This window comes from Phyllobates terribilis, unplaced genomic scaffold (genome assembly GCF_046119375.1).
Source record: "Phyllobates terribilis strain yellow unplaced genomic scaffold, ASM4611937v1 Scaffold_1__5_contigs__length_1240528914, whole genome shotgun sequence".
Taxonomy (NCBI): domain Eukaryota; kingdom Metazoa; phylum Chordata; class Amphibia; order Anura; family Dendrobatidae; genus Phyllobates; species Phyllobates terribilis.
This window is the reverse complement of record NW_027362761.1, coordinates 333765215-333785898: the sequence shown is the minus strand read 5'-3', so window position 1 is coordinate 333785898 and position 20684 is coordinate 333765215. Positions and strand designations below refer to the sequence as shown.

Genomic DNA, 20684 nt, shown 5'->3' with positions numbered 1-20684 from the left:
GAGAAAAAATCCAGTTATGATTTTGGTGCACGAACAGTTATCGAACATAACCTCGAACAGCCGAATTTTTCTCAAATTGTTCGTGTTCGCCGAACGGCTCGAACACCGCCCAAAACAGCTCGAATTTGAGATTGGCGAACAGTTCGAGTAGAACAACGCTCATCTCTACATATGATATTTCCCTGGTGAAAAAACTTTGAAAGACTATTTTCTCAGGAAAATTTGCCCACCTCAGAACTTGTTACATAGCGATATTATTGCTAACCAACTTTGTCTGGCTGTATGTTTTTAACACACAACTGGTGCAGTTTAAAAAGTTTATAACATTTTGATGCTTCAAACACTTTGCAAGACTATTATCACAGGAAAATGTCCTCACCTCAGATGGACTTGTTACACTGCAGTAGCAATATAGCAATGCTATTGCTAACGAACTTTGTCTGTCTGTATGTTTTTATCACAAAACTAGCGCAGTTTAAATGGCGTATAATATTTTGATGCTTCAAAAACTTTGCAGGAATATTATCGCTACACTGCAGTAGCAATATAGCGATGCCATTGCGAACCAACCAATTCTGGCTGTATGTTTTTAACACACAACTGGTGCAGTTGAAATGGCGTATAATCTTTCGATGCTTAAAAAACTTTGCAGGATTAGTATCGCTGAAAAATTTCCCCACCTCAGCTGGACTTGTTACACTGCAGTAGCAATATAGCGATGCTATTACTAACCAACCAAGTCTGGCTGTATGGTTTTAACGCACAATTGGAGCTGTATAAATGGCGTATAGTATTTTGATGCTGAGAAAACTCTGCAATATTTATATCGCAGCCAATGAGCGGTGCCGCGTGGGATTCAAATCCCCCACCAATGCGCGCGGCTCCACTCATTGTCTGAGCGGTGCCGCGCTCCTTTGGCGGGGGATTTGAATCCCGCGACCCTCATTGGCTCAGCCGCTGGCAGCTCAACCAATGAGCGGTGCCGCGGGGCTTTGGCGGAGGATTTCTATCCCGCGCGGTACCGCTCATTGGCTGCGATATAAATATGGCAGAGTTTTCTCAGCATCAAAATATTATACGCCATTTATACAGCTCCAGTTGTGCGTTAAAACCATACAGCCAGACTTGGTTGGTTAGCAATAGCATCGCTAATGAGCCAATGAGCTTGCCGTGCGGGATTTGAATCTCCCGCCAAGGCTGGTGACCAATCAGCTGCTAGCGGTATTCAAATCTGGCGCCAATACCGCTAGCAGCTGTATACTCTCTGCATATCAGTGCTCCTGGACTTCCGCACCACTGCCAACATGGCTGCTCCAAAATATACAAAAATGAACTTGAAAAAAAATAAGGCTCGGATTCTACGTCAACAACAATGCCGTGCTAATAAGACTCCTGAACAAAAACGCCATCGTCTGAACAAAAACAATGCATGTAAACGTAGACGTCTGGCTCAGGAGTCACCTCGCTCTAAAGCTATCAGATTGGCAATTTCCAAACAAAAACTCTGCCACAATACACATTCTGTCCCAACATTTCTACCACAATCACAAGGTGACGCATCACAATCTGAACACCACACCACAGATTGTACTACTTCAAAGTGTATGACCTCTCAGCAACTATCTCCACTAGCCACATCAATGCCAGTGTTACACAATCCTGAACCATACTCTGTGCAGCTAGAAGATGAAACACAAACCCTCACACTACTCCAACTACCAAACATGGCTTCTCTTAAAAAATACAAAAATCAAGATGAAATAAAAAAGGCCCAGGCACTACGTCAACAACAACACCGTGCTAATGAGAGTCCTGAACAAAAACGTCATTGTATGGACAGAGACAATGCATATCAACGTAGACGTCTCGCTCAGGAGTCGCCTCACTCTAAAGCTAATTGATTGGCTATTTGCCAAAAAAAATGCTGTAAAAATACACATTTTGTCTCTACATTTCTACCACTATCACAAGATGATGCATCACAATCTGAACACCACACCACAGATTCTACCACTGTAAGGTCTATGACCTCTCGGCAACTATCTCCACTAGACATATCAATGTCAGTGTTACACAATACAGCACCATACTCTGTGCAGCCACAAGCTGAAACACAAACGCTTACAGTACTGCAACTACAAAACAAACGGCTAATCAACATTTGGCAACAAACAAAATTCATTCAATCTTTAAGTACTCCACTACTACTACAACAACGTTTTACTCAGGATGAAAATAGTATTAAAGAACACAGCTGCAGTGACATGACCCATGTATGTGAAAATTGCCAAGCTTTGCATTTTGCAAATGAGATGCCTCTGGATAAAAAGTTTACCCAGTGCTGTCAGAAAGGTAAAGTACATTTACCCGTAATACAGTATCCCCATGTGTTGACAATGTTGATGACAGGAGAACATGAATACAGCAAAAATTTTATGGACTATATTCGCTCTATCAACAGTTCTTTTGCTTTTGTGTCCATGGGAGCAAGTGTTTCACCACCTCCTGGATATGGCCCATACTGTTTTCAAATTCATGGACAGATCTATCATCGAACAGGCACACTGCATCCACATGACGAAAAACCACCTAAATTTCCACAAATTTACATACTAGATACCACCCACGCTAATGAACAACGACTGCAATGTAAAGAAAATGAAAAATGTCATCTTACTTTAATGACTATTATTGCTGAGCTAATGCAAACACAAAATCCTTTCACTGCTGCCTATAGAATGCTACATGATGTGGAAGAACAAGAGACGACCAAAGCTCTACAAAAGGGAACTGTTATGCCAAACATCACAATGGCTATTAAACAAGATCGGACTCAAGATCCCAGACGATACAATAAACCAACTGTGAGTGAAGTGGCACTCATCTTTCAGAATGATGATGGTGAGCCTCCCATCCATAGAGACATCTTAATTCATCTTTTTCTCTTATAGAGAACAAGGCTGGCATGACGCTCTAAAACACCAAGGAGATAGTAAACGAAGGATTACCCAACTACAGTTTTACAGCTATGTTTTATCAGTAAGAAAGGATTTTAATCCACTACTAAATAGAGGTAAACTAACACAACAAAATTTGGTTGATGCATATGTCAAAATCGAAGCTAATAGACTACATTACATTCAAATGCATCAAAAAGATCTAAAAGTAGAAGATTATTGCTTGCTACAAGAACAAATCTATTGAAAAGGGCATCCCCATTGGAAAAACTGTCATTTTACCATCATCCTTCGAAGGCAGTGCACGAAATATGCAGCAGTGGTATCAGGATTAGTGTTGAGCCACCCCCGTAGTGTTCGAGTTCGGTTCAGTTCGTCGAACACCCGTGTGTTCGCCGAACTGTTCGTCGAACTGTTCGTCGAACACCTTCGAACACCGTTAAAATCAATGGCAGACAAACAAAAACACATAGAAACACATAGAAAACACCTTCAAAGGTGTCCAAAAGCTGACAAACTGCTCAGAAGACATAACTAACACATGGAAAAGTGACAAGTATATATAGTCATGCGAAAAGAAAAGAGGTGGAGGAGTAAAAGGAGGGGGAGACACAGATATAGGCATGTCATGCCCTTCTAAAAACCAAAAACTGAGAAGCCGACAGGGCCAGTCCGTTCCTGCCCCTGCCAACTCCGTGACGCCGGGTTTGTGCCAGAGCCGCGGTGGACCCTGACGGCCAGCCCCCCTCTCCCAATACTGGTGCCTGTCCGCTGGTGGGTCCAGCGAGCCCCTCTGTGGTGGAGGCAGCTCTAAGCTTTTTCATTTAAATTGTCTCTCTAATTTGAATGAATACACTTTAAATCCTTTTACAAGAATCTATTGGAGGGCAAGTCTCATGCCAGCAGCCGCGTAATTCCAGCTTCAGTAGCGTCCACTAAAGCTGCTGCAGTTAAAAAGCTTTTATAAGGATCGAGCTCGGCTGTCCACTGCAAGGCATCCTACCGCCAGTCCCAGCCCCTATGCCTTGGGGTGCCTCCTGATGCTCTTCACTGAGTATCCCATGGTCCCAAAGCATTTCCTTTGAAAAAATTAAGTGTCCAAACTACAGGTGGTGTAGCTTGCTTAACAGCCGGGATAATCCGCTGACTAGCAGACACTGCTGCTAGGCACAAAGTATTTCCTGGGCTAGATGCAGTTAAAAATTTGTAATTAGATACTCTCGTTGGATGCTGAGAAAGCATTCCATAGAGTCTCCTAGCACGCCATATATTATTCTCTTAAAAAGCTTGGGGTAGGGGTCTAGGTGACCCTTGTATAGCCAAAATCACGGCCCTGTATTGCAATACGTCACCTAGGCTGAAGATAAATGGAACTGAAGCACCCTGAGGGCTCGGTTGCTACAGAGGTACTGCACCTCACCCAGAGGTGTGATATCTCACTCTCAGGTAAGGATGGAGTGTGGATCAGGACCCGACACCTGCATGCATTACACCACATTGCCGTGGGGCAGGGCGACCAATATGCCCCTGAGATGGGCACAACAGTCCCTGTCCCTTGCTGGAATGGGGGGAGGGAACACTGAGGAAGGGGAACCCTGTAGTGCAGGAGCAGGGAAGAAGCAGTTCCTGGGTGCATTGAGAAGGGAGTATAAAAGGTGGGCACCATCTTAGTTCAGTGCAGAGAAGTCTGAGCAGAAGTGACAGGGAGCAGGGGCTCTGCATGAGCTCTGCTCCGGAGGCGGGCCTAGTAACAGAGGCCCAGGCCTAGAAGAGGGAGAAGGAAGGAAGAGGACCGGAGAAGGCTCCAGGAACGAGGAACGAAGGGATCCCAGGGGTGCGGATGGGCGAGTCGCCACCGCATGCCCGAATCCACCTGCGTGGAGGGGTCAGGCCAAAGGAGGAGACCGGTCCCCGAAACTAGTGGAGGCGGGAAAAGACCCTCAGCTAGAAACCGGAGCCTGTGACATTTTATGTGGTGCAGCCCCTCGCTACACCCGCTAGGAAGGCACCACATAGGGTCAGGGAAACTGGCGCCAAGTTTACCAAGAGGAGGCCCGAGGCAGCCGGACAGAAGGGTTGGTAAGAAAGGCCAGACAAAGGACACACAAAGGGGGTCCTGTGAAGCGCTCGAAAGTTAACTGGGAGTTTTCTGAGCCCCTCACCTGGTGAGCACAGTACGACGTGGGCAGCCGTTACCTGCAGAAGTGGTCTGGATAATAAGAACTGTGAGTAAAGGCCCTGGACTGCATCACTGACTCCGTGTCGTTACTGCTGCTGCCCTGCACCATCACCCCCATCCTCCGCATACACTACCCTGAGGCTATACTCCTCCCGTGGGGAGTTATGCTACGCTCTGCTGCACCCACAACACCAGCCTCAGCGGTCTGGCCTGCAGCGGCGGTTCACTGTGACCGCAATCCACTGGTGGCGTAGTCGGACGTTTAAACATCAATACCACATAAATAGTTCCGCCACTGGTTTGACCGCCCTGAGCCACGGAACCGGGTCGCCGCCACGGAGATTACAACCACCAGCATCCACCAAAAAGGGTCCGGCTCCGGGTGTCCCAAGGCCCAGGGGGCACGTCAGAACATTTTCATCACCTTTCATAATCACCATTGGGACAAGGCAGGGATGTCCTCTGTCCCCTCTCTTATACATCCTAGTGACGGAGCACCTGCTCTCATCAATTCGCCATAACCCCAATATTAGGTGGATTGAGGTGGGAGGCACCGAGTACAAGTGCTCTCTATTTGCTGATGATGTCCTAGTATATATCACTCAATCACATATATCCATACCTGCTGTTATGGCTGAAATAGATCACTTTGTTACATGGTCAAATTTTAAAATCAATGCAGCGAAGTCTGAGGCCCTCGATGTCTCCCTCCCCAAATCCATATAGGATTCCATCCAGTCGAACTTTCCCTTTGCCTGGCCCTCACAGGGTATCAAATAATTAGGAATTCCTATTCATAGAGACCTCTCCCGTCTTTGTTATCTTAATTTTGGGCCCTTTATTGAACAACTCCATACAGACCACGGTTGGCAAGTTAGAACTGTAAGATTCACTACGTGAACCACTGGTGTTTTGTGGAAAAGCACATGTGCACTGTGTTCCAAATTATTATGCAAAAAGTGTTTAAGAGTGATAAGGGAAGAATTTGTTTGTTTGTCAGTTAAACTCTTTGATGGTGATGTGTGTCAGGGCTCTTTATATCACTGTAAGCAATTGCAGACACCTGTGCTAATTAGTTTGGGAGGTGTGTCCAATGAAAGGCAAGACTACTTAAGAAGGCTGTCCCACATTATTAAGCAGCCTACATTTTCTGCCAAAATGGGAAAGAAAAAGGATGTGTCGGCTGCTGAGAAGCAACAAATTGTGGAGTGTTTAGGTCAAGGCATGACTACAATCAACATTGTGCGATGATCAGGATGAAGTGTCTTGGCAATCAAGAAGTATGTAGCTGATTCACAGTACACACGTGTGCGTGCTGATAAGGGCAAATTGAGGACTCTTTCCTATACTCAATTACGTCAGGTTAAAAGAGCAGCGGAGAAAAAGCCTTGTCCTAGCAGCAGACAAGTTTTTGAAGCTGCTGGTGCCTCCAACGTCCCTCGAACAACAAGATGCAGGGTCCTTCAGAGGTTTGCAGCTGTGCGTACGCCATCCTGTCGACCTCCTCTATCCACTGCACACAAGCAGAAACGGCTCCAGTGGGCCAAACAATACATGAAGACTGATTTCAAAACTGTTTTGTTCACGGATAAGTGCCGTGCAACGCTCAATGGTCTAGATGGATGGAGTGGAGGATGGCTGGTTGATGGACACCCCACGCAAACACGGCTACAGCGCCAACAAGGAGGAGGTGGAGTAATGTTTTGGGATGGAATCATGGGGAAAGAGATTGTTGGCCCCTTTAGGATCCCTGAAAGGGTAAAGATGAACTCCATAATGTATGTGGAGTTTCTCAAACAGCACTTCCTGCCATGGTTCAAGAAGAAAAACCGTGTATTCCACAGCAAGATCATTTTCATGCATGAAAATGCACCGTCTCATGCTGCACATAACACATCTGCATCTCTGGCTGATATGGGCATAAAAGGGGACAAACTTATGGTGTGACCCCCATGGTCCCCTGACCTCTACCCCATTCAGAACCTCTGGAGCATCATCAAAAGGAGTGTCTATGATGGCTGGAGGCAGTTCACATCTAAGAACAGCTCTGGGAGGGTATTCTGTCCTCATGCAAAACAATTGAAGCAGAAACCATCCAAAACCTGACAAATTCAATGGACGAGAGAGTTCAGAAGCTCCTTTTGAACAAGGGGTCCTATGTGCAAATGTAACATCACCTAGAATAAAGTTTTGAGCTGAAAACTGTTTGATTTCAGTTTCTAATAACCTGCTAATGCTTATATTTTCAAAAATTACCATTTTTTTTGGTCTTTATTAAAATGAAAAGGTTGATTGAAGAGTGTGGGGGATCTAAGAGTGTGGCAACCCAGTAGTCAGGATTACTTCGAATTCTGACAATCTGAGGGTCATGTTGCAGGTAGTGCAGCAAGAAGGCACTAATGTGTCTTGCGCATCTCGGAGCCCCAAAATTATTTTCCGGGCTAGATGCAGCTAAAAATTATTATTAATTTTAAATGTGGTGGAGCTTAGTATAGATGGCCTAATAGAATCAGTACTGCACACGGCTACAAAGCCCAAATTATTTTCCAGCCAAGATACAGATAAACATGATTAGTAATTTAAAATCTGGTGGAGCTTAGTATAGATGGTCTAATAGAATCAGTGCTGCACACTGCTACAAAGCCCAAATTATTTTCCAGCCAAGATACATATAAACGTGATTAGTAATTTTAAATCTGGTGGAGCTTAGTATAGATGGCCTAATAGAATCAGTACTGCACACTGCTACAAAGCCCAAATTATTTTCCAGCCAAGATACAGATAAACATGATTAGTAATTTTAAATCTGGTGGAGCTTAGTATAGATGGCCTAATAGAATCAGTACTGCACACTGCTACAAAGCCCAAATTATTTTCCAGCCAAGATACAGATAAACATGATTAGTAATTTGAAAGCTTAAAACGGTTGGTGAGGTGATTGTAACCAATCATCAAGCTTTTACTCTCCCCAGGATGACACAGGGGTAGAAAAGTTGGTTCGGATCCATGATTTGTTCATCTTTATGAACGTGAGTCTGTCTACATTATCAGTGGAGAGCCGCGTGCGCTTATCTGTCAGCACACCACCAGCAGCGCTGAACACACGTTCAGACAGAACGCTGGCTGCGGGCATTACTAGATCTCCAAGGCGTAAGTGGCTAGCTCCGGCCATTTATCCAGATTGGAAGCCCAAAAATAGCAAGGGTCCAGTGACACAGTCATGGCTTCAATGTTTACTTGGAGATACTCCTGTACCATCGTCTCTAGGCGTTGACTATGTGTCAGACTTCTTGTCTCCTGTGGCCTTGCAAAGGATGGGCTAAAAAAGTGGTGAAATGATTCCACAAAATTGATGTTACCAGCAGATACTGTGTTTCTGTTACGGTTTGAGTGCTGAACACTCGACGGTCCCACTGTTGGCAAGTTGGAACTGTGAGATTCACTACGTGCACCACTGGTGTTTTGTGGAAAAGCACATGTAAGATTCTGCAACAGTCTCTGCTGATACTCCTGCATGCGTGCATCCCTTTCTATGGCAGGAATAATTTCTGCAAATTTACTTTTGTACCGGGGATCTAACAGTGTGGCAACCCAGTAGTCAGGATTATTTCTAATTCTCCCAATTCGAGGGTCATGTTGCAGGTAGTGCAGCAAGAAGGCACTCATGTGTCTTGCACATCCAGGAGCACCAAGTCCCTGTTGTGTTGGTGGCGAGGTAACAATCATGCTTCCTTCCTCTGTACTCTCCCCCCAACCTTGCACAACAGAAATGTGATCAATGTCTCCCTCATCTGATGAGTCTTCCATCAGTTCGTCCTCCACTTCTTCCTGGGCTCCTGCACCTTCCTCACTAGTTTTGCTGCTACCATGCACCCTGGCAAAACCATCTCCCCCACCCTCACATGCCTGCTGCCTTGGTGCTGCTGACCGTCTGGACCTAGCAGATGTTAGCCCTTCCGCATACAACTCCTCCTCCTCTACTTCCTCCACCTCTTCTTGTGCCACCACCTGACTCCGAATTCTGTTTAACATGTGCTCCAGCATGTAGATCACCGGAATAGTCATGCTGATAATGGCATCGTCAGCACTAAACATCTTCGTCGCCATTTCAAAACTGTGCAGAAGGGTGCATAGGTCCCTGATCTGAAACCACTCCTCCAGCGTGATTTGCCCCACCTCTGGATCTCGTTGGCCCAGGCTATACGTCAGAACGTATTGCACCAGGGCTTGTCGGTGCTGCCACAGTCGCTGCAACATGTTCAGAGTTGAATTCCACCGGGTAGGCATATCGCATTTTAGCCGGTGAAGTGGCAGGCCCAACAACTTCTGTAGAGATGTAAATCGCTGAGCTGCGGGATGCGAATGGCGGAAGTGAGCACACAGCGACCGTGCCGTCTGCAGAAGGCCATCTAGTCCGGGATAGTGGGCTAAAAATTGCTGGACAACCAGGTTCAAACCGTGAGCCATACAAGGCACGTGTGTGACATTGCCCCGGCGAAGGGCCGCACCCAGGTTTGCAGCATTGTCGCACACAGCCTTCCCTGGTTTCAGGTCCAGTGGAGACAACCATTCATGAAATGGGTTCTCCAGAGCTGACCACAACTCCTCAGCTGTGTGACTCACATTTCCAAGACATTTCAAAGTAAAAACCGCCTGATGACGTTGAGCCCTACTGCCAGCATAGTAAGGAGGTGTGCAGGATCCCTTCTGCGCAGTTAGAAAGCTTGTGGCATGACTAGACAGGCTTTGGGTGCAGGTGGAGGACCGAGAGGAGGTTGAGGAGGCAGAAGCAGTGGAGGAACTTTGAGATAAAGAGGATTGACGCACAACTCGTGGGGACGGCAAGACTTGGACAGCAGCCCCTTGTCCTGCTGTCACCATATTTACCCAGTGCCCAGTCAGCGACATGTAACGCCCCTGTCCATGCCTACTCGTCCAAGTGTCTGTGGTGAAATGCAACCTGTCACACACAGAGTTTCTCAAAGAAGCGGTGATGTTGTGTGTGACATGCTGGTGGAGCGCAGGCACACCTTTCTTTGAGAAGTAGTGCCGACTGGGCATCTGGTACTGGGGCACTGCGACGGACATAAGGTCTCGAAAATCCTCTGTGTCCACCAGGCGGAAAGGCAGCATTTCTGTAGCCAAGAGCTTGCAGATGGTGAAATTCAACCTCTTAGCTTTCTCATGGCTAAGAGGAAATCGTCTTTTACTTGTCCACATCTGAGGGACCGAGGGCTGGCTGTTGTGCTTAGACGGGGTTGATAAGGGTGTCCCCGACAAACTGCCGGTCTGTGAGGAAGATGCAGGCGGACATGTTAGGTTGCCTTCATCCAAAGGTGGTGCTATCGATGTCGGACAGCGCTCAACACCAGCTGGTGTTACCACCTCCAAAGAAAATGATGACCTGCCAATCACGCTGGCTGTTGCGGGTAAAGAGGTGGCAGGTCTGCATCCCAAAACAGGTGTGACTGCTGTCCCCCCAGTCACAGAGGATGAAGAGGCCGCGGATGCACAAGATGTGGCAAACGGTGGTTGACCCGGCCGGCTAGGCCGCATTGTAGCACAGTGATCTTCCCACTGCAATTTATGCTTCATGTCCATGTGCCAGTTCATGCATGAAGTACTCAAACTATGAATTTTTGGCCTCTACTTAGCTTTTGCTGACAAATGTTACAGATAACACAAGTTGGGTCATCTTTATCGCTCTGAAAAAATGCCCAGGCTATGCAAGGCTTAGCACCCATGCGACCTGAAGAGCCACCACGACTTCTGGTCAGAGGCAGAGTTGTGTTTGAGGATGCAGTTGTTGAAGTGCTTCCAGTACTTCGTCTCTGTACAGGAAGGCACAACCTGACCTCGTCATCACTAACATCCTCCTCCACCTCCTCTGCTGACCTCATCTCTTGGCTGACTGTGGGTTGACAATAAGTGGGATCTCCAACCTCATCATCATCACCCTGTGTGTTATCACACCCGTCGTCCTCAGAGCCAACCTGTTCCTGCCCTGACAAAAAACTAAAGTTGTCGCTCCAATCAGGTATTTGAGTCTCATCATCGTCTTCCTCATTGTCTCCACCAACAGGAGTTACAGTTTGGGAATGAGGGTCTACATTATGGTCAGAACCTTCTGCGTCTGGTCCTAGATCCGACTCATAAAGATTCTGGGCATCAGTGCAGATCATTTCCTCGTCTGGATTCACAGAAGCGCTGGAGCCGACCTCTGATTCCCAGGCTATAGTATGAGTAAACAGCTATGCAGACTCAACCATCTGTTCTACCTCATACTCAGACGGGCAGCTGGAGATTAGGGAGCTGTGAGGAAGCAAATGCGATTGGGGTGACACCTCTGAGGACTGGAGTATTTGTGATGTTGAAGTTGATGTGGAGGAGAGCCCACTTAAAGGAGCACTTGATATCCGTTGAAGCACCTGCTGTTTTTGTGCCTCATCTGGAATTTGTAGTGATTGGCGTGGACGTAAGAAAGGGATCTTATCACATTGTCCGCTAAAAGAAGTAGACATTTTAGTTTGGCTCTAAGATGGTCTTTCTTCTGCAGATGTTACTGTTGCTTTAACACCTACCCCACGGACACAACCTTTTTTCCCCTTCCCAACACGCCTATTCCCCTTTCCACCAGCAGCAGGCCTTTTTCCACTCATTTTGGTGGTTAACTAATTCACAACTCTGGAGTTGTTTGCACAAAAAAACAATGGATGGGAACCGAGCAGAGCTGAGTGGCCAAACTGTGGTATTAGGCCAAAACTATTGGCTGGGTTAGATGCAGAAAAAAATTATATTGAATTTGCAACCTGATGGAGGTCAGTATAGATGGATTAATAGACCAAGTCCCACACACTGCTAGAAGCCCAAATATTTTTTCAGAGCTAGATGCAGATAAAAATTATTTTTAATTTGCAACCTGATGCAGGTCAGTATAGATGGACTAATAGACCAAGTCCCACACACTGCTAGAAGCCCAAATATTTTTTCAGAGCTAGATGCAGATAAAGATTATATTCAATTTGCAACCTGGTGGAGGTCAGTATAGATGGACTAATAGAATGATGCTATGCCCAAAAGGTTTTACTTCTCTAGGTGCAGTAAAAAAATTGGTATTCTATACACAGGTGGTGTAGCTTGCAACACAGATAGGCTGCTCCACTGACTAACACACTATGCAATAGGCCAAAAAGGATTAGCTTTGCTTGATTTAGCCAAATGCTGTGAAAAAAACTTGCACAGCACTGGCACAGACCTGCCTGGCAAAAACTGATAGGAACTGATGTAACTTAGTCCTGAAAGGGACTGCAATTACAATAAGTCTTTACTCCCAACCTATCTATTTAAGAGCACAGACATGCCTGATAAAAGTCGTAGGAAATGCTGTAACCTAGTCCTTAAAAGGACTGCAATCACAACTATTTCCTACTCCCAAGCTATCTGTAGATTTGTGCGAAAATTGGCTTGAAATGAACAAGGTATAGCGCACACAGCAACAGCGGTGCCGTCTAACACGCAGCTGCAGCAGTGAGAAAATGGTGGCGACAGGGAAAATGGCTGGGTCTTATAGGGCAAGGACATGTGACATACACTGCCAATGACACATGCCCTTGCTTGTGTGAAAAAAAGCACTTCGCTCCGTGTGTGCGAAGTGCACATTATCATTATTCCTTCAGAGATCCATCCCCTGACCCTCCCCCCGCCCCGCTGTGCACTCAAACTGCTTATTAATATTAATTTTCATCATTACTGAGAAAAAATCAAGTTATGATTTTGGTGCACGAACAGTTATCGAACATAACCTCGAACAGCCGAATTTTTTTTTTAAATCGTTCGTGTTCGCCGAACGGCTCGAACACCGCCCAAAACAGCTCGAATTTGTGATTGGCAAACAGTTCGAGTCGAGCAACGCTCATCTCTAATCAGGATGCCATGGCTATCGTACCAAATATGGTTGCTCTGATCTCTTTGTCACCATGACGTGTAATCCAAAGTAGAGGGAAATTACTGAAAATTTACAACAGTGGCAACGTGCTGAACATCGCCCAGACTTAGTTACACGGCTCTTTAAAATTAAACTTGAATCCCTTTTATCTGACATCAACAATGGATTATTTGGACACGTCTGTGCTATTGTGCATGTTATTGAGTTTCAAAAGCGTGGCCTGCCACATAAACATATTTTAATCATCCTTGACAAAAATTTGAAAATCAGAACTGAAGAAACTGAAGAAGACATAGACAATATTGTGTGGGCTGAAATTCCTGACAAGACAACATACCCTCAGCTCCACAACATTGTTCTGACAAACATGATTCTCGGTCCCTGTGGTGAAGCTAATCCTAACTGTCCATGTATGGATCATGGACACTGCACCAAAGGATTTCCAAAAAAATTTCAACAAAATACCTCTAAAGAAATGGATGGCTATCCAATTTACTGCAGAAACATTGGCACTATGTTACGAGTCCAGATGGTGGATCCTCTGTGCTTCAGTGCAAGGATGGACCAGAGGGGCATGACTACGTGCCTACAAGGCCCGACCAAGGTCACACGGCGGCTTAGTCGACTCCGTGAACTAGGGAGGAACCGGGCAGGTGGACCAGGTGCCACTCTGGGACCGACCTTGCGTGAGAGCAGGTGACTCCCACGGGTCAGATGGCAGGAACTGACTGGTACAGCGGGTGAGCATGGCACGAAGGCTGATGGGTGGACCGGGTAGATAAGCAGGCTGATTCGGCAGATAGCCAGACAGGTGCTCGGGTAGGCGAGCAGGCGGGCACAGCAGGTAACAGGCAGGTGCTCCAGGTAGGCAGACTGGCAGGCACGGCAGGTTACAGACAGGTGCTCCAGGTAAGCAGGCTGGCGGGCACAGCAGGTTACAGACAGGTGCTTCAGGTAAGTAGGCAGGCGGGCACAACTGTAGACAGACTGGAGAACAGAACTGTTAGACAGGCTGGCGGGCTGGACTGACAGAAGACTGGCAGGCAGGACTGACAGGCAGTGGGACCTGAGGGCTGTAGCAAGTGTTTAGCAACAACCTTGCACAGGCACCTCCATATTGGAGGAGGTGCCTAATACAGGGGAAGTCCTCCAGCCATTGGCCAGGGACTCTATAGGACTGCGCGTGCGGCCCCTTTAAGAGGGAGGGAGCATGCACGCCCTAAGCACAGAGCCCAGGAAGCTGCGCGCAGAGCACGCCACAGCAGCAGGGGAGCGGGAGGATGCCGGACCTGGACCGAGGCGGTAAGGGGAACGGCGTCTCTGCCCGGCTGGAGGCAGAGACGCCAATGCTACACACTACATATCAACATAATTCTAAAACAATTGACAATTCGTGGGTTGTCCCATATAACTCATATTTGCTAAAATAATACAACTGCCATTTTAATGTGGAAATTTGTGCTAGCATCCAAAGTGTCAAGTATTTGTTTAAATATGTATATAAAGGACATGACAAGGCTAATATTGAAATAGCTCAAACAAAACTCCAACATGATGAAACAAATCAATTTGTTGATTCATGATACGTCAGTGCACCCGAAGCTGCATGGAGAATCTTTGCTTTTCTTATGCATAGACAATCTCATCCAATTATGCACCTTGCAGTACATCTACCTAACTCTCAGGCACTATATTTTCATCAAGATGAGCCCATTGACAACATACAACAAAAACTACTTCAAAATTCAACACTCATGGCGTACTTTAACCTTAATAAGATCTACCCTAATGCACATCAATATTATTACAGAGACATTCCAGAACACTACATTTGGAAACATGGCATATGGGAGCACAGAAAGAACAGAGGCCACACTGTAATAGGAAGAATGTATATAGTTAGTGTGAAAGACCAAGAACGCTATTATTTACGTTTGTTGTTATTACATGTAAAAGGAGCAACAAGTTTTCAGGACCTTAAATCTGTCAATGGTATTAAACATGAAACCTTTCGAAATGCTGCCTTAGCACTTGGATTATTAATACAGTGGTGGCCAAAAGTATTGGCACCCCTGCAATTCTGTCAGATAATACTCAGTTTCTTCCTGAAAATGATTGCAATCACAAATTCTTTGGTATTATTATCATCATTTAATTTGTCTTCAATGAAAAAACACAAAAATAATTTTCCTAAAGCCAAATTGGATATAATTCCACACCAAACCTAAAAAAGGGGATGGACAAAAGTATTGGCACTGTTTGAAAAATCATGTGATGCTTCTCTAATTCGTGTAATTAACAGCACCTGTAACTTACCAGTGGCACCTAAGAGGTGTTGGCAATAACTAAATCACACTTGCAGCCAGTTAACATGGATTTAAGTTGACTCAACCTCTGTCCTGTGTCCTTGTGTGTACCACATTGAGCATGGAGAAAAGAAAGAAGACCAAAGAACTGTCTGAGGACTTGAGAAACCAAATTGTTAGGAAGCATGAGCAATCTCAAGGCTACATGTCCATCTCCAAAGACCTGAATGTTCCTGTGTCTTCCGTGCGCAGTGTCATCAAGAAGTTTAAAGCCCATGGCACTGTGGCTAACCTCCCTAGATGTGGACGGAAAAGAAAAATTGACGAGAAATTTCAACGCAAGATTGTGCAGATGGTGGATAAAGAACCTCGACTAACTATCCATCGGCGTCTGAATGAAAAGGGACTGTATGGTAGGATACCCAGGAAGACCCCATTTCTTACCCCGAAATATAAAAAAGCCAGGCTGGAGTTTGCCAAAACTTACCTGAGAAAGCCTAAAACGTTTTGGAAGAATGTTGTCTGGTCAGATGAGACAAAAGTAGAGCTTTTTGGGAAAAAGCATCAACATAGAGTGTACAGGAAAAAAAAGAGGCATTCAAAGAAAAGAACACGGTCCCTACAGTCAAACATGGCGGAGGTTCCCTGATGTTTTGGGGTTGCTTTGCTGCCTCTGGCACTGGACTGCTTGACCGTGTGCATGGCATTATGAAGTCTGAAGACTACCAGCAAATTTTGCAGCATAATGTAGGGCCCAGTGTGAGAAAGCTGGGTCTCCTCTGAGGTCATGGGTCTTCCAGCAGGACAATGACCCAAAACACACTTCCAAAAGCAATATAAAATGGTTTGAGAGAAAGCACTGGAGACTTCTAAGGTGGCCAGCAATGAGTCCAGACCTGAATCCCATAGAACACCTGTGGAGAGATCTCAAAATGGCAGTATGGAGAAGGCACCCTTCAAATATCAGGGACCTGGAGCAGTTTGCCAAAGAAGAATGGTCTACAATTCCAGCAGAGCATTGTAAGAAACTCATTGATGGTTACCGGAAGTGGTTGTTCGCAGTTATTTTGGCTAAAGGTTGTGCAACCAAGTATTAGGCTGAGGGTGCCAATACTTTTGTCTGGCCCATTTTTGGAGTTTTGTGTGAAATGATCAATGATTTGATTTTTGCTTCATTCTCTTTCGTGTTTTTTCCTTGCAAGCAAATTAAATGAAGATAATAAGACCAAAGAATTTGTGATTGCAATCATTTTCAGGAAGAAACTGAGTATTATCTGACAGAATTGCAGGGGTGCCAATACTTTTGGCCACCACTGTAGATGATAGTGTCTGGAGAAATACTATACTTGATGCACCTGTTCTGAACATGCCTGCACAACTTTGGGAGATGTTCGCTTACATCTGTATTTTTGGAACACCTACAAATCCAATAGAATTGTGGAAGGAATTTAAGCAACATTTCATACAAGACTACTGTTACCGATACCACAAGAACAGTGAACTGTGTATCAATTGTGAAAGCTATGCTATGAAAGATGTTCAAGATGTGCTAATAATACATGTCAAGTCTTATTTGGATTTTAATTTACCACGCCATGCAACAAACATAGGCCAGCCTCAAGAAGACTATGATAAAGACTATGAATTAGCTACAGCTACTGAGATGAAAAAAACTCTTAATCCTGAGCAACTGTTGGCTTTCAATGACATTGTGGATGCTCTACAAGACAACACGTTGACACCTAAGTGTTTCTTTATTGATGGTCCAGGTGGCAATGGAAAAACCTACTTATACCATCTACTTATACATTATGTCAGAGGACAAGGACATGTGGTCTCACCTGCAGCCACTACAGGAATAGCTGCAAACTTGCTACCTGGAGGACGAACTATGCACTCACTCTCTGTATGGCATTCCGATTCCAATTAATGAAACATCAGTTTCCAGGATTAAAACTGACACTAACGCTGCCAACAAGTTAAAAAATACTACACTTTTTGTACTTGATGAGTGTACAATGGCACAAAACCATTCTTTGAATGTCATTGATAGACTTCTACGTGATGTCATGACAATACATGTTGATGACAAAAATTATGTTCCCTTTGGTGGTTAAGTTTTCATACTTGGAGGAGATTTCCGCCAATGCCTTCCTGTACTTACACATGCCACCAGAACTGAAATTGTGGATTGTTGTCTTAAATATTGTTAACTCTGGAAACACTTCACAAGACTCCCACTATTCAACAACATGAGATCCAGGGATCCAGAATACAGCACTTGGTTAGTTAAAATAGGCAATGGTCAGCTCTCAAACGAATACAATCTTGGAGAGGACGTTATTGAAATTCCTCCAGACATGTTGTCCTCTGCCTGTTGATTCACAGACATATTTGGCACAAATATTCATATTAATGTTAATGACACTGAAAGTGTTTTGTATGCTGCATCACATGCAATATTGTGTCCAAAAAATGAAGATGTTGAATTTCTCAATTCTCAAATTATGGACCGATTAAATGGCCAATATGTCTTATATACAAGTGATGATTCTGTGGATGTGGATGATGCTTATGAAACTGAACACTACCCAGTCGAATTTTTACATTCTCTGACACCATCTAGAATGCCACCACATCACCTACAACTAAAAATAGGAACAATTGTCATGCTACTGCGAAACCTGAATACAAAAATAGGATTATGTAACGGAACTCGACTCCTTGTAACATCCTCAAATCCTCATATCATACAGGCAAAAGTCATCACAGGGTCAGCTAAAGGAGACTTTGTTTTTATTCCACGCATTGATTTGTGTCCATCTGAAACTGGGTTACCATTCAAACTACGAAGATGACAGTTTCCTGTTAAGCCAGCTTTCGCAATGACAATTAACAAGGCACAAGGACAGACCCTAAATTGAGTGGGTATTTATCTACCTCAACCAACCTTTAGCCATGGGCAGCTATATGTTGCTTTCTCCAGAGTCAAGCAACGCTCCCATGTCAAGGTTTTAGATACACCACTACAAGGACAGTTGTTACATGGTAGTGATAAAGTGTTCACTAAAAATGTAGTTTATAAAAATGTTTTAAATTAATTTAGGTCTTTAGCAATCTCAATAACATGTACATAGTATTATATCACATCAATAGTGATTTACTTTTTGAACACATATTAATATGCCTTAGATACATACATATCTATAGATACATATTAGATACATTTCTATGTATGTACAGTACAGACCAAAAGTTTGGACACACCTTCTCATTTAAAGGTTTTTCTGTATTTTCATGACTTTGAAAATTGTACATTCACACTGAAGGCATCAAAACTATGAATTAACACATGTGGAATTATATATTTAACAATAAAGTGTGAAACAACTGAAAATATGTCTTATATTCTAGGTTCTTCAAAGTAGCCACCTTTTGCTTTGATGACTGCTTTGCACACTCTTGGCATTCTCTTGATGAGCTTCAAGAGGTAGTCACTGGAAATGGTCTTCCAACAATCTTGAAGGAGTTCCCAGAGATGCTTAGCACTTGTTGGCCCTTTTGCCTTCACTCTGCGGTCCAGCTCACCCAAACCATCTCGATTAGTTCAGGTCTGGTGACTGTGGAGACCAGGTCATCTGCCGTAGCACCCCATCACTCTCCTTCTTGGTCAAATAGCATTTACACAGCCTGGAGGTGTGTTTGCGGTCATTGTCCTGTTGAAAAATAAATGATGGTCCAACTAAACGCAAACCGGATGGAATAGCATGCCGCTGCAAGATGCTGTGGTAGCCATGCTGGTTCAGTATCTCTTCAATTTTGAATAAATCCCCAACAGTGTCACCAGCAAAGCACCCTCACACCATCACACCTCCTCCTCTATGCTTCACGGTGGGAACCAGGCATGTAGTGTCCATCCGTTCACCTATTCTGCGTCCCACAAAGACACGGTGGTTGGAACCAAAGATCTCAAATTTGGACTCATCAGACCAAAGCACAGATTTCCACTGGTCTAATGTCCATTCCTTGTGTTCATTAGCCCAAACAAGTCTCTTCTGCATGCTGCCTGTCCTTAGCAGTGGTTTCCTAGCAGCTATTTTACCATGAAGGCCTGCTGCACAAAGTCTCCTCTTAACTAGAGATGAGCGTTGTTCTACTCGAACTGTTGGCCAATCTCAAATTCGAGCTGTTTTGGGCGGTGTTCGAGCCGTTCGGCGAACACGAACAATTTGAGAAAAATTCGGCTGTTCGAGGTTATGTTCGATAACTGTTCGTGCACCAAAATCATAACTGGATTTTTTCTCAGTAATGATGAAAATTAATGTTAATACGCAGTTTGAGTGTACAGCGGGGTGGGGGGAGGGGCAGGGGATGGATCTCTGCAGGAACAATGAAGATCTCCATTTTTTTTTCTCTTTCCCGCATTTGCAGTGGGGAGGTGCAATCTGTCAGCCTATCAGCAGCGCACACACGGAGCGAAGTGCTTTTTTTCACACAAGCAAGGGCATGTGTCATTGGCAGTGTATGTCACATGTCCTTGCCCTATAAGACCAAGCCATTTTCCCCGTCGCCACCATTTTCTCACTGCTGCAGCTGCGTGTTAGACGGCACCGCTGTTGCTGTGTGCGCTATACCTTGTTAATTTCAAGCCAATTTTCGCACAAATATACAGATAGCTTGGGAGTAGGGAATAGTTGTGATTGCAGTCCTTTTAAGGACTAGGTTACAGCATTTCCTACGACTTTTATCAGGGAGGTCTGTGCTCTTAAATAGATAGGTTGTGGGAGTAAAGACTAATTGTAATTGGAGTCCTTTTCAGGACTAGGTTACATGAGTTCCTATCAGTTTTTGCCAGGCAGGTCTGTGCCAGTGCTGTGCAAGTTTTTTTCACAGCATTTGGCTGAATCTAGCAAAGCTAATCCTTTTTGGCCTATTGCAGAGTGTGTTAGTCAGTGGAGTAGCCTATCTGTGTTGCAAGATATACCACCTGTGTATAGAATACCAATTTTTTTACTGCACCTAGTGAAGTAAAATCTTTTGGGCATAGCATCATTCTATTAGTCCATCTATACTGACCTCCATCAGGTTGCAAACTGAATATAATTTTTTTCAGCATCTAGCTCTGAAAAAATATTTGGGCTTCTAGCAGTGTGTGGGACTTGGTCTATTAGTCCATCTATACTGACCTCCATCAGGTTGCAAATTAAAAATAATTTTTTTCTTCATTTAGCTCTGAAAAAATATTTGGGCTTCTAGCAGTGTGTGGGACTTGTTCTATTAGTCCTTCTATACTGACC

The 20684-nt window shown here is 44.7% G+C and overlaps 2 pseudogenes; both read left to right on the top strand.

The window, feature by feature from the left end:
- Window positions 1-2396: 2396 nt before the first annotated feature.
- LOC141264197 (uncharacterized) lies at window positions 2397-17600 on the top strand (annotated as a pseudogene).
- Window positions 17601-17639: 39 nt separating this feature from the next.
- Window positions 17640-20684, top strand: part of LOC141264118 (ATP-dependent DNA helicase PIF1-like) — a 43929-nt pseudogene continuing 40884 nt past the window's right edge.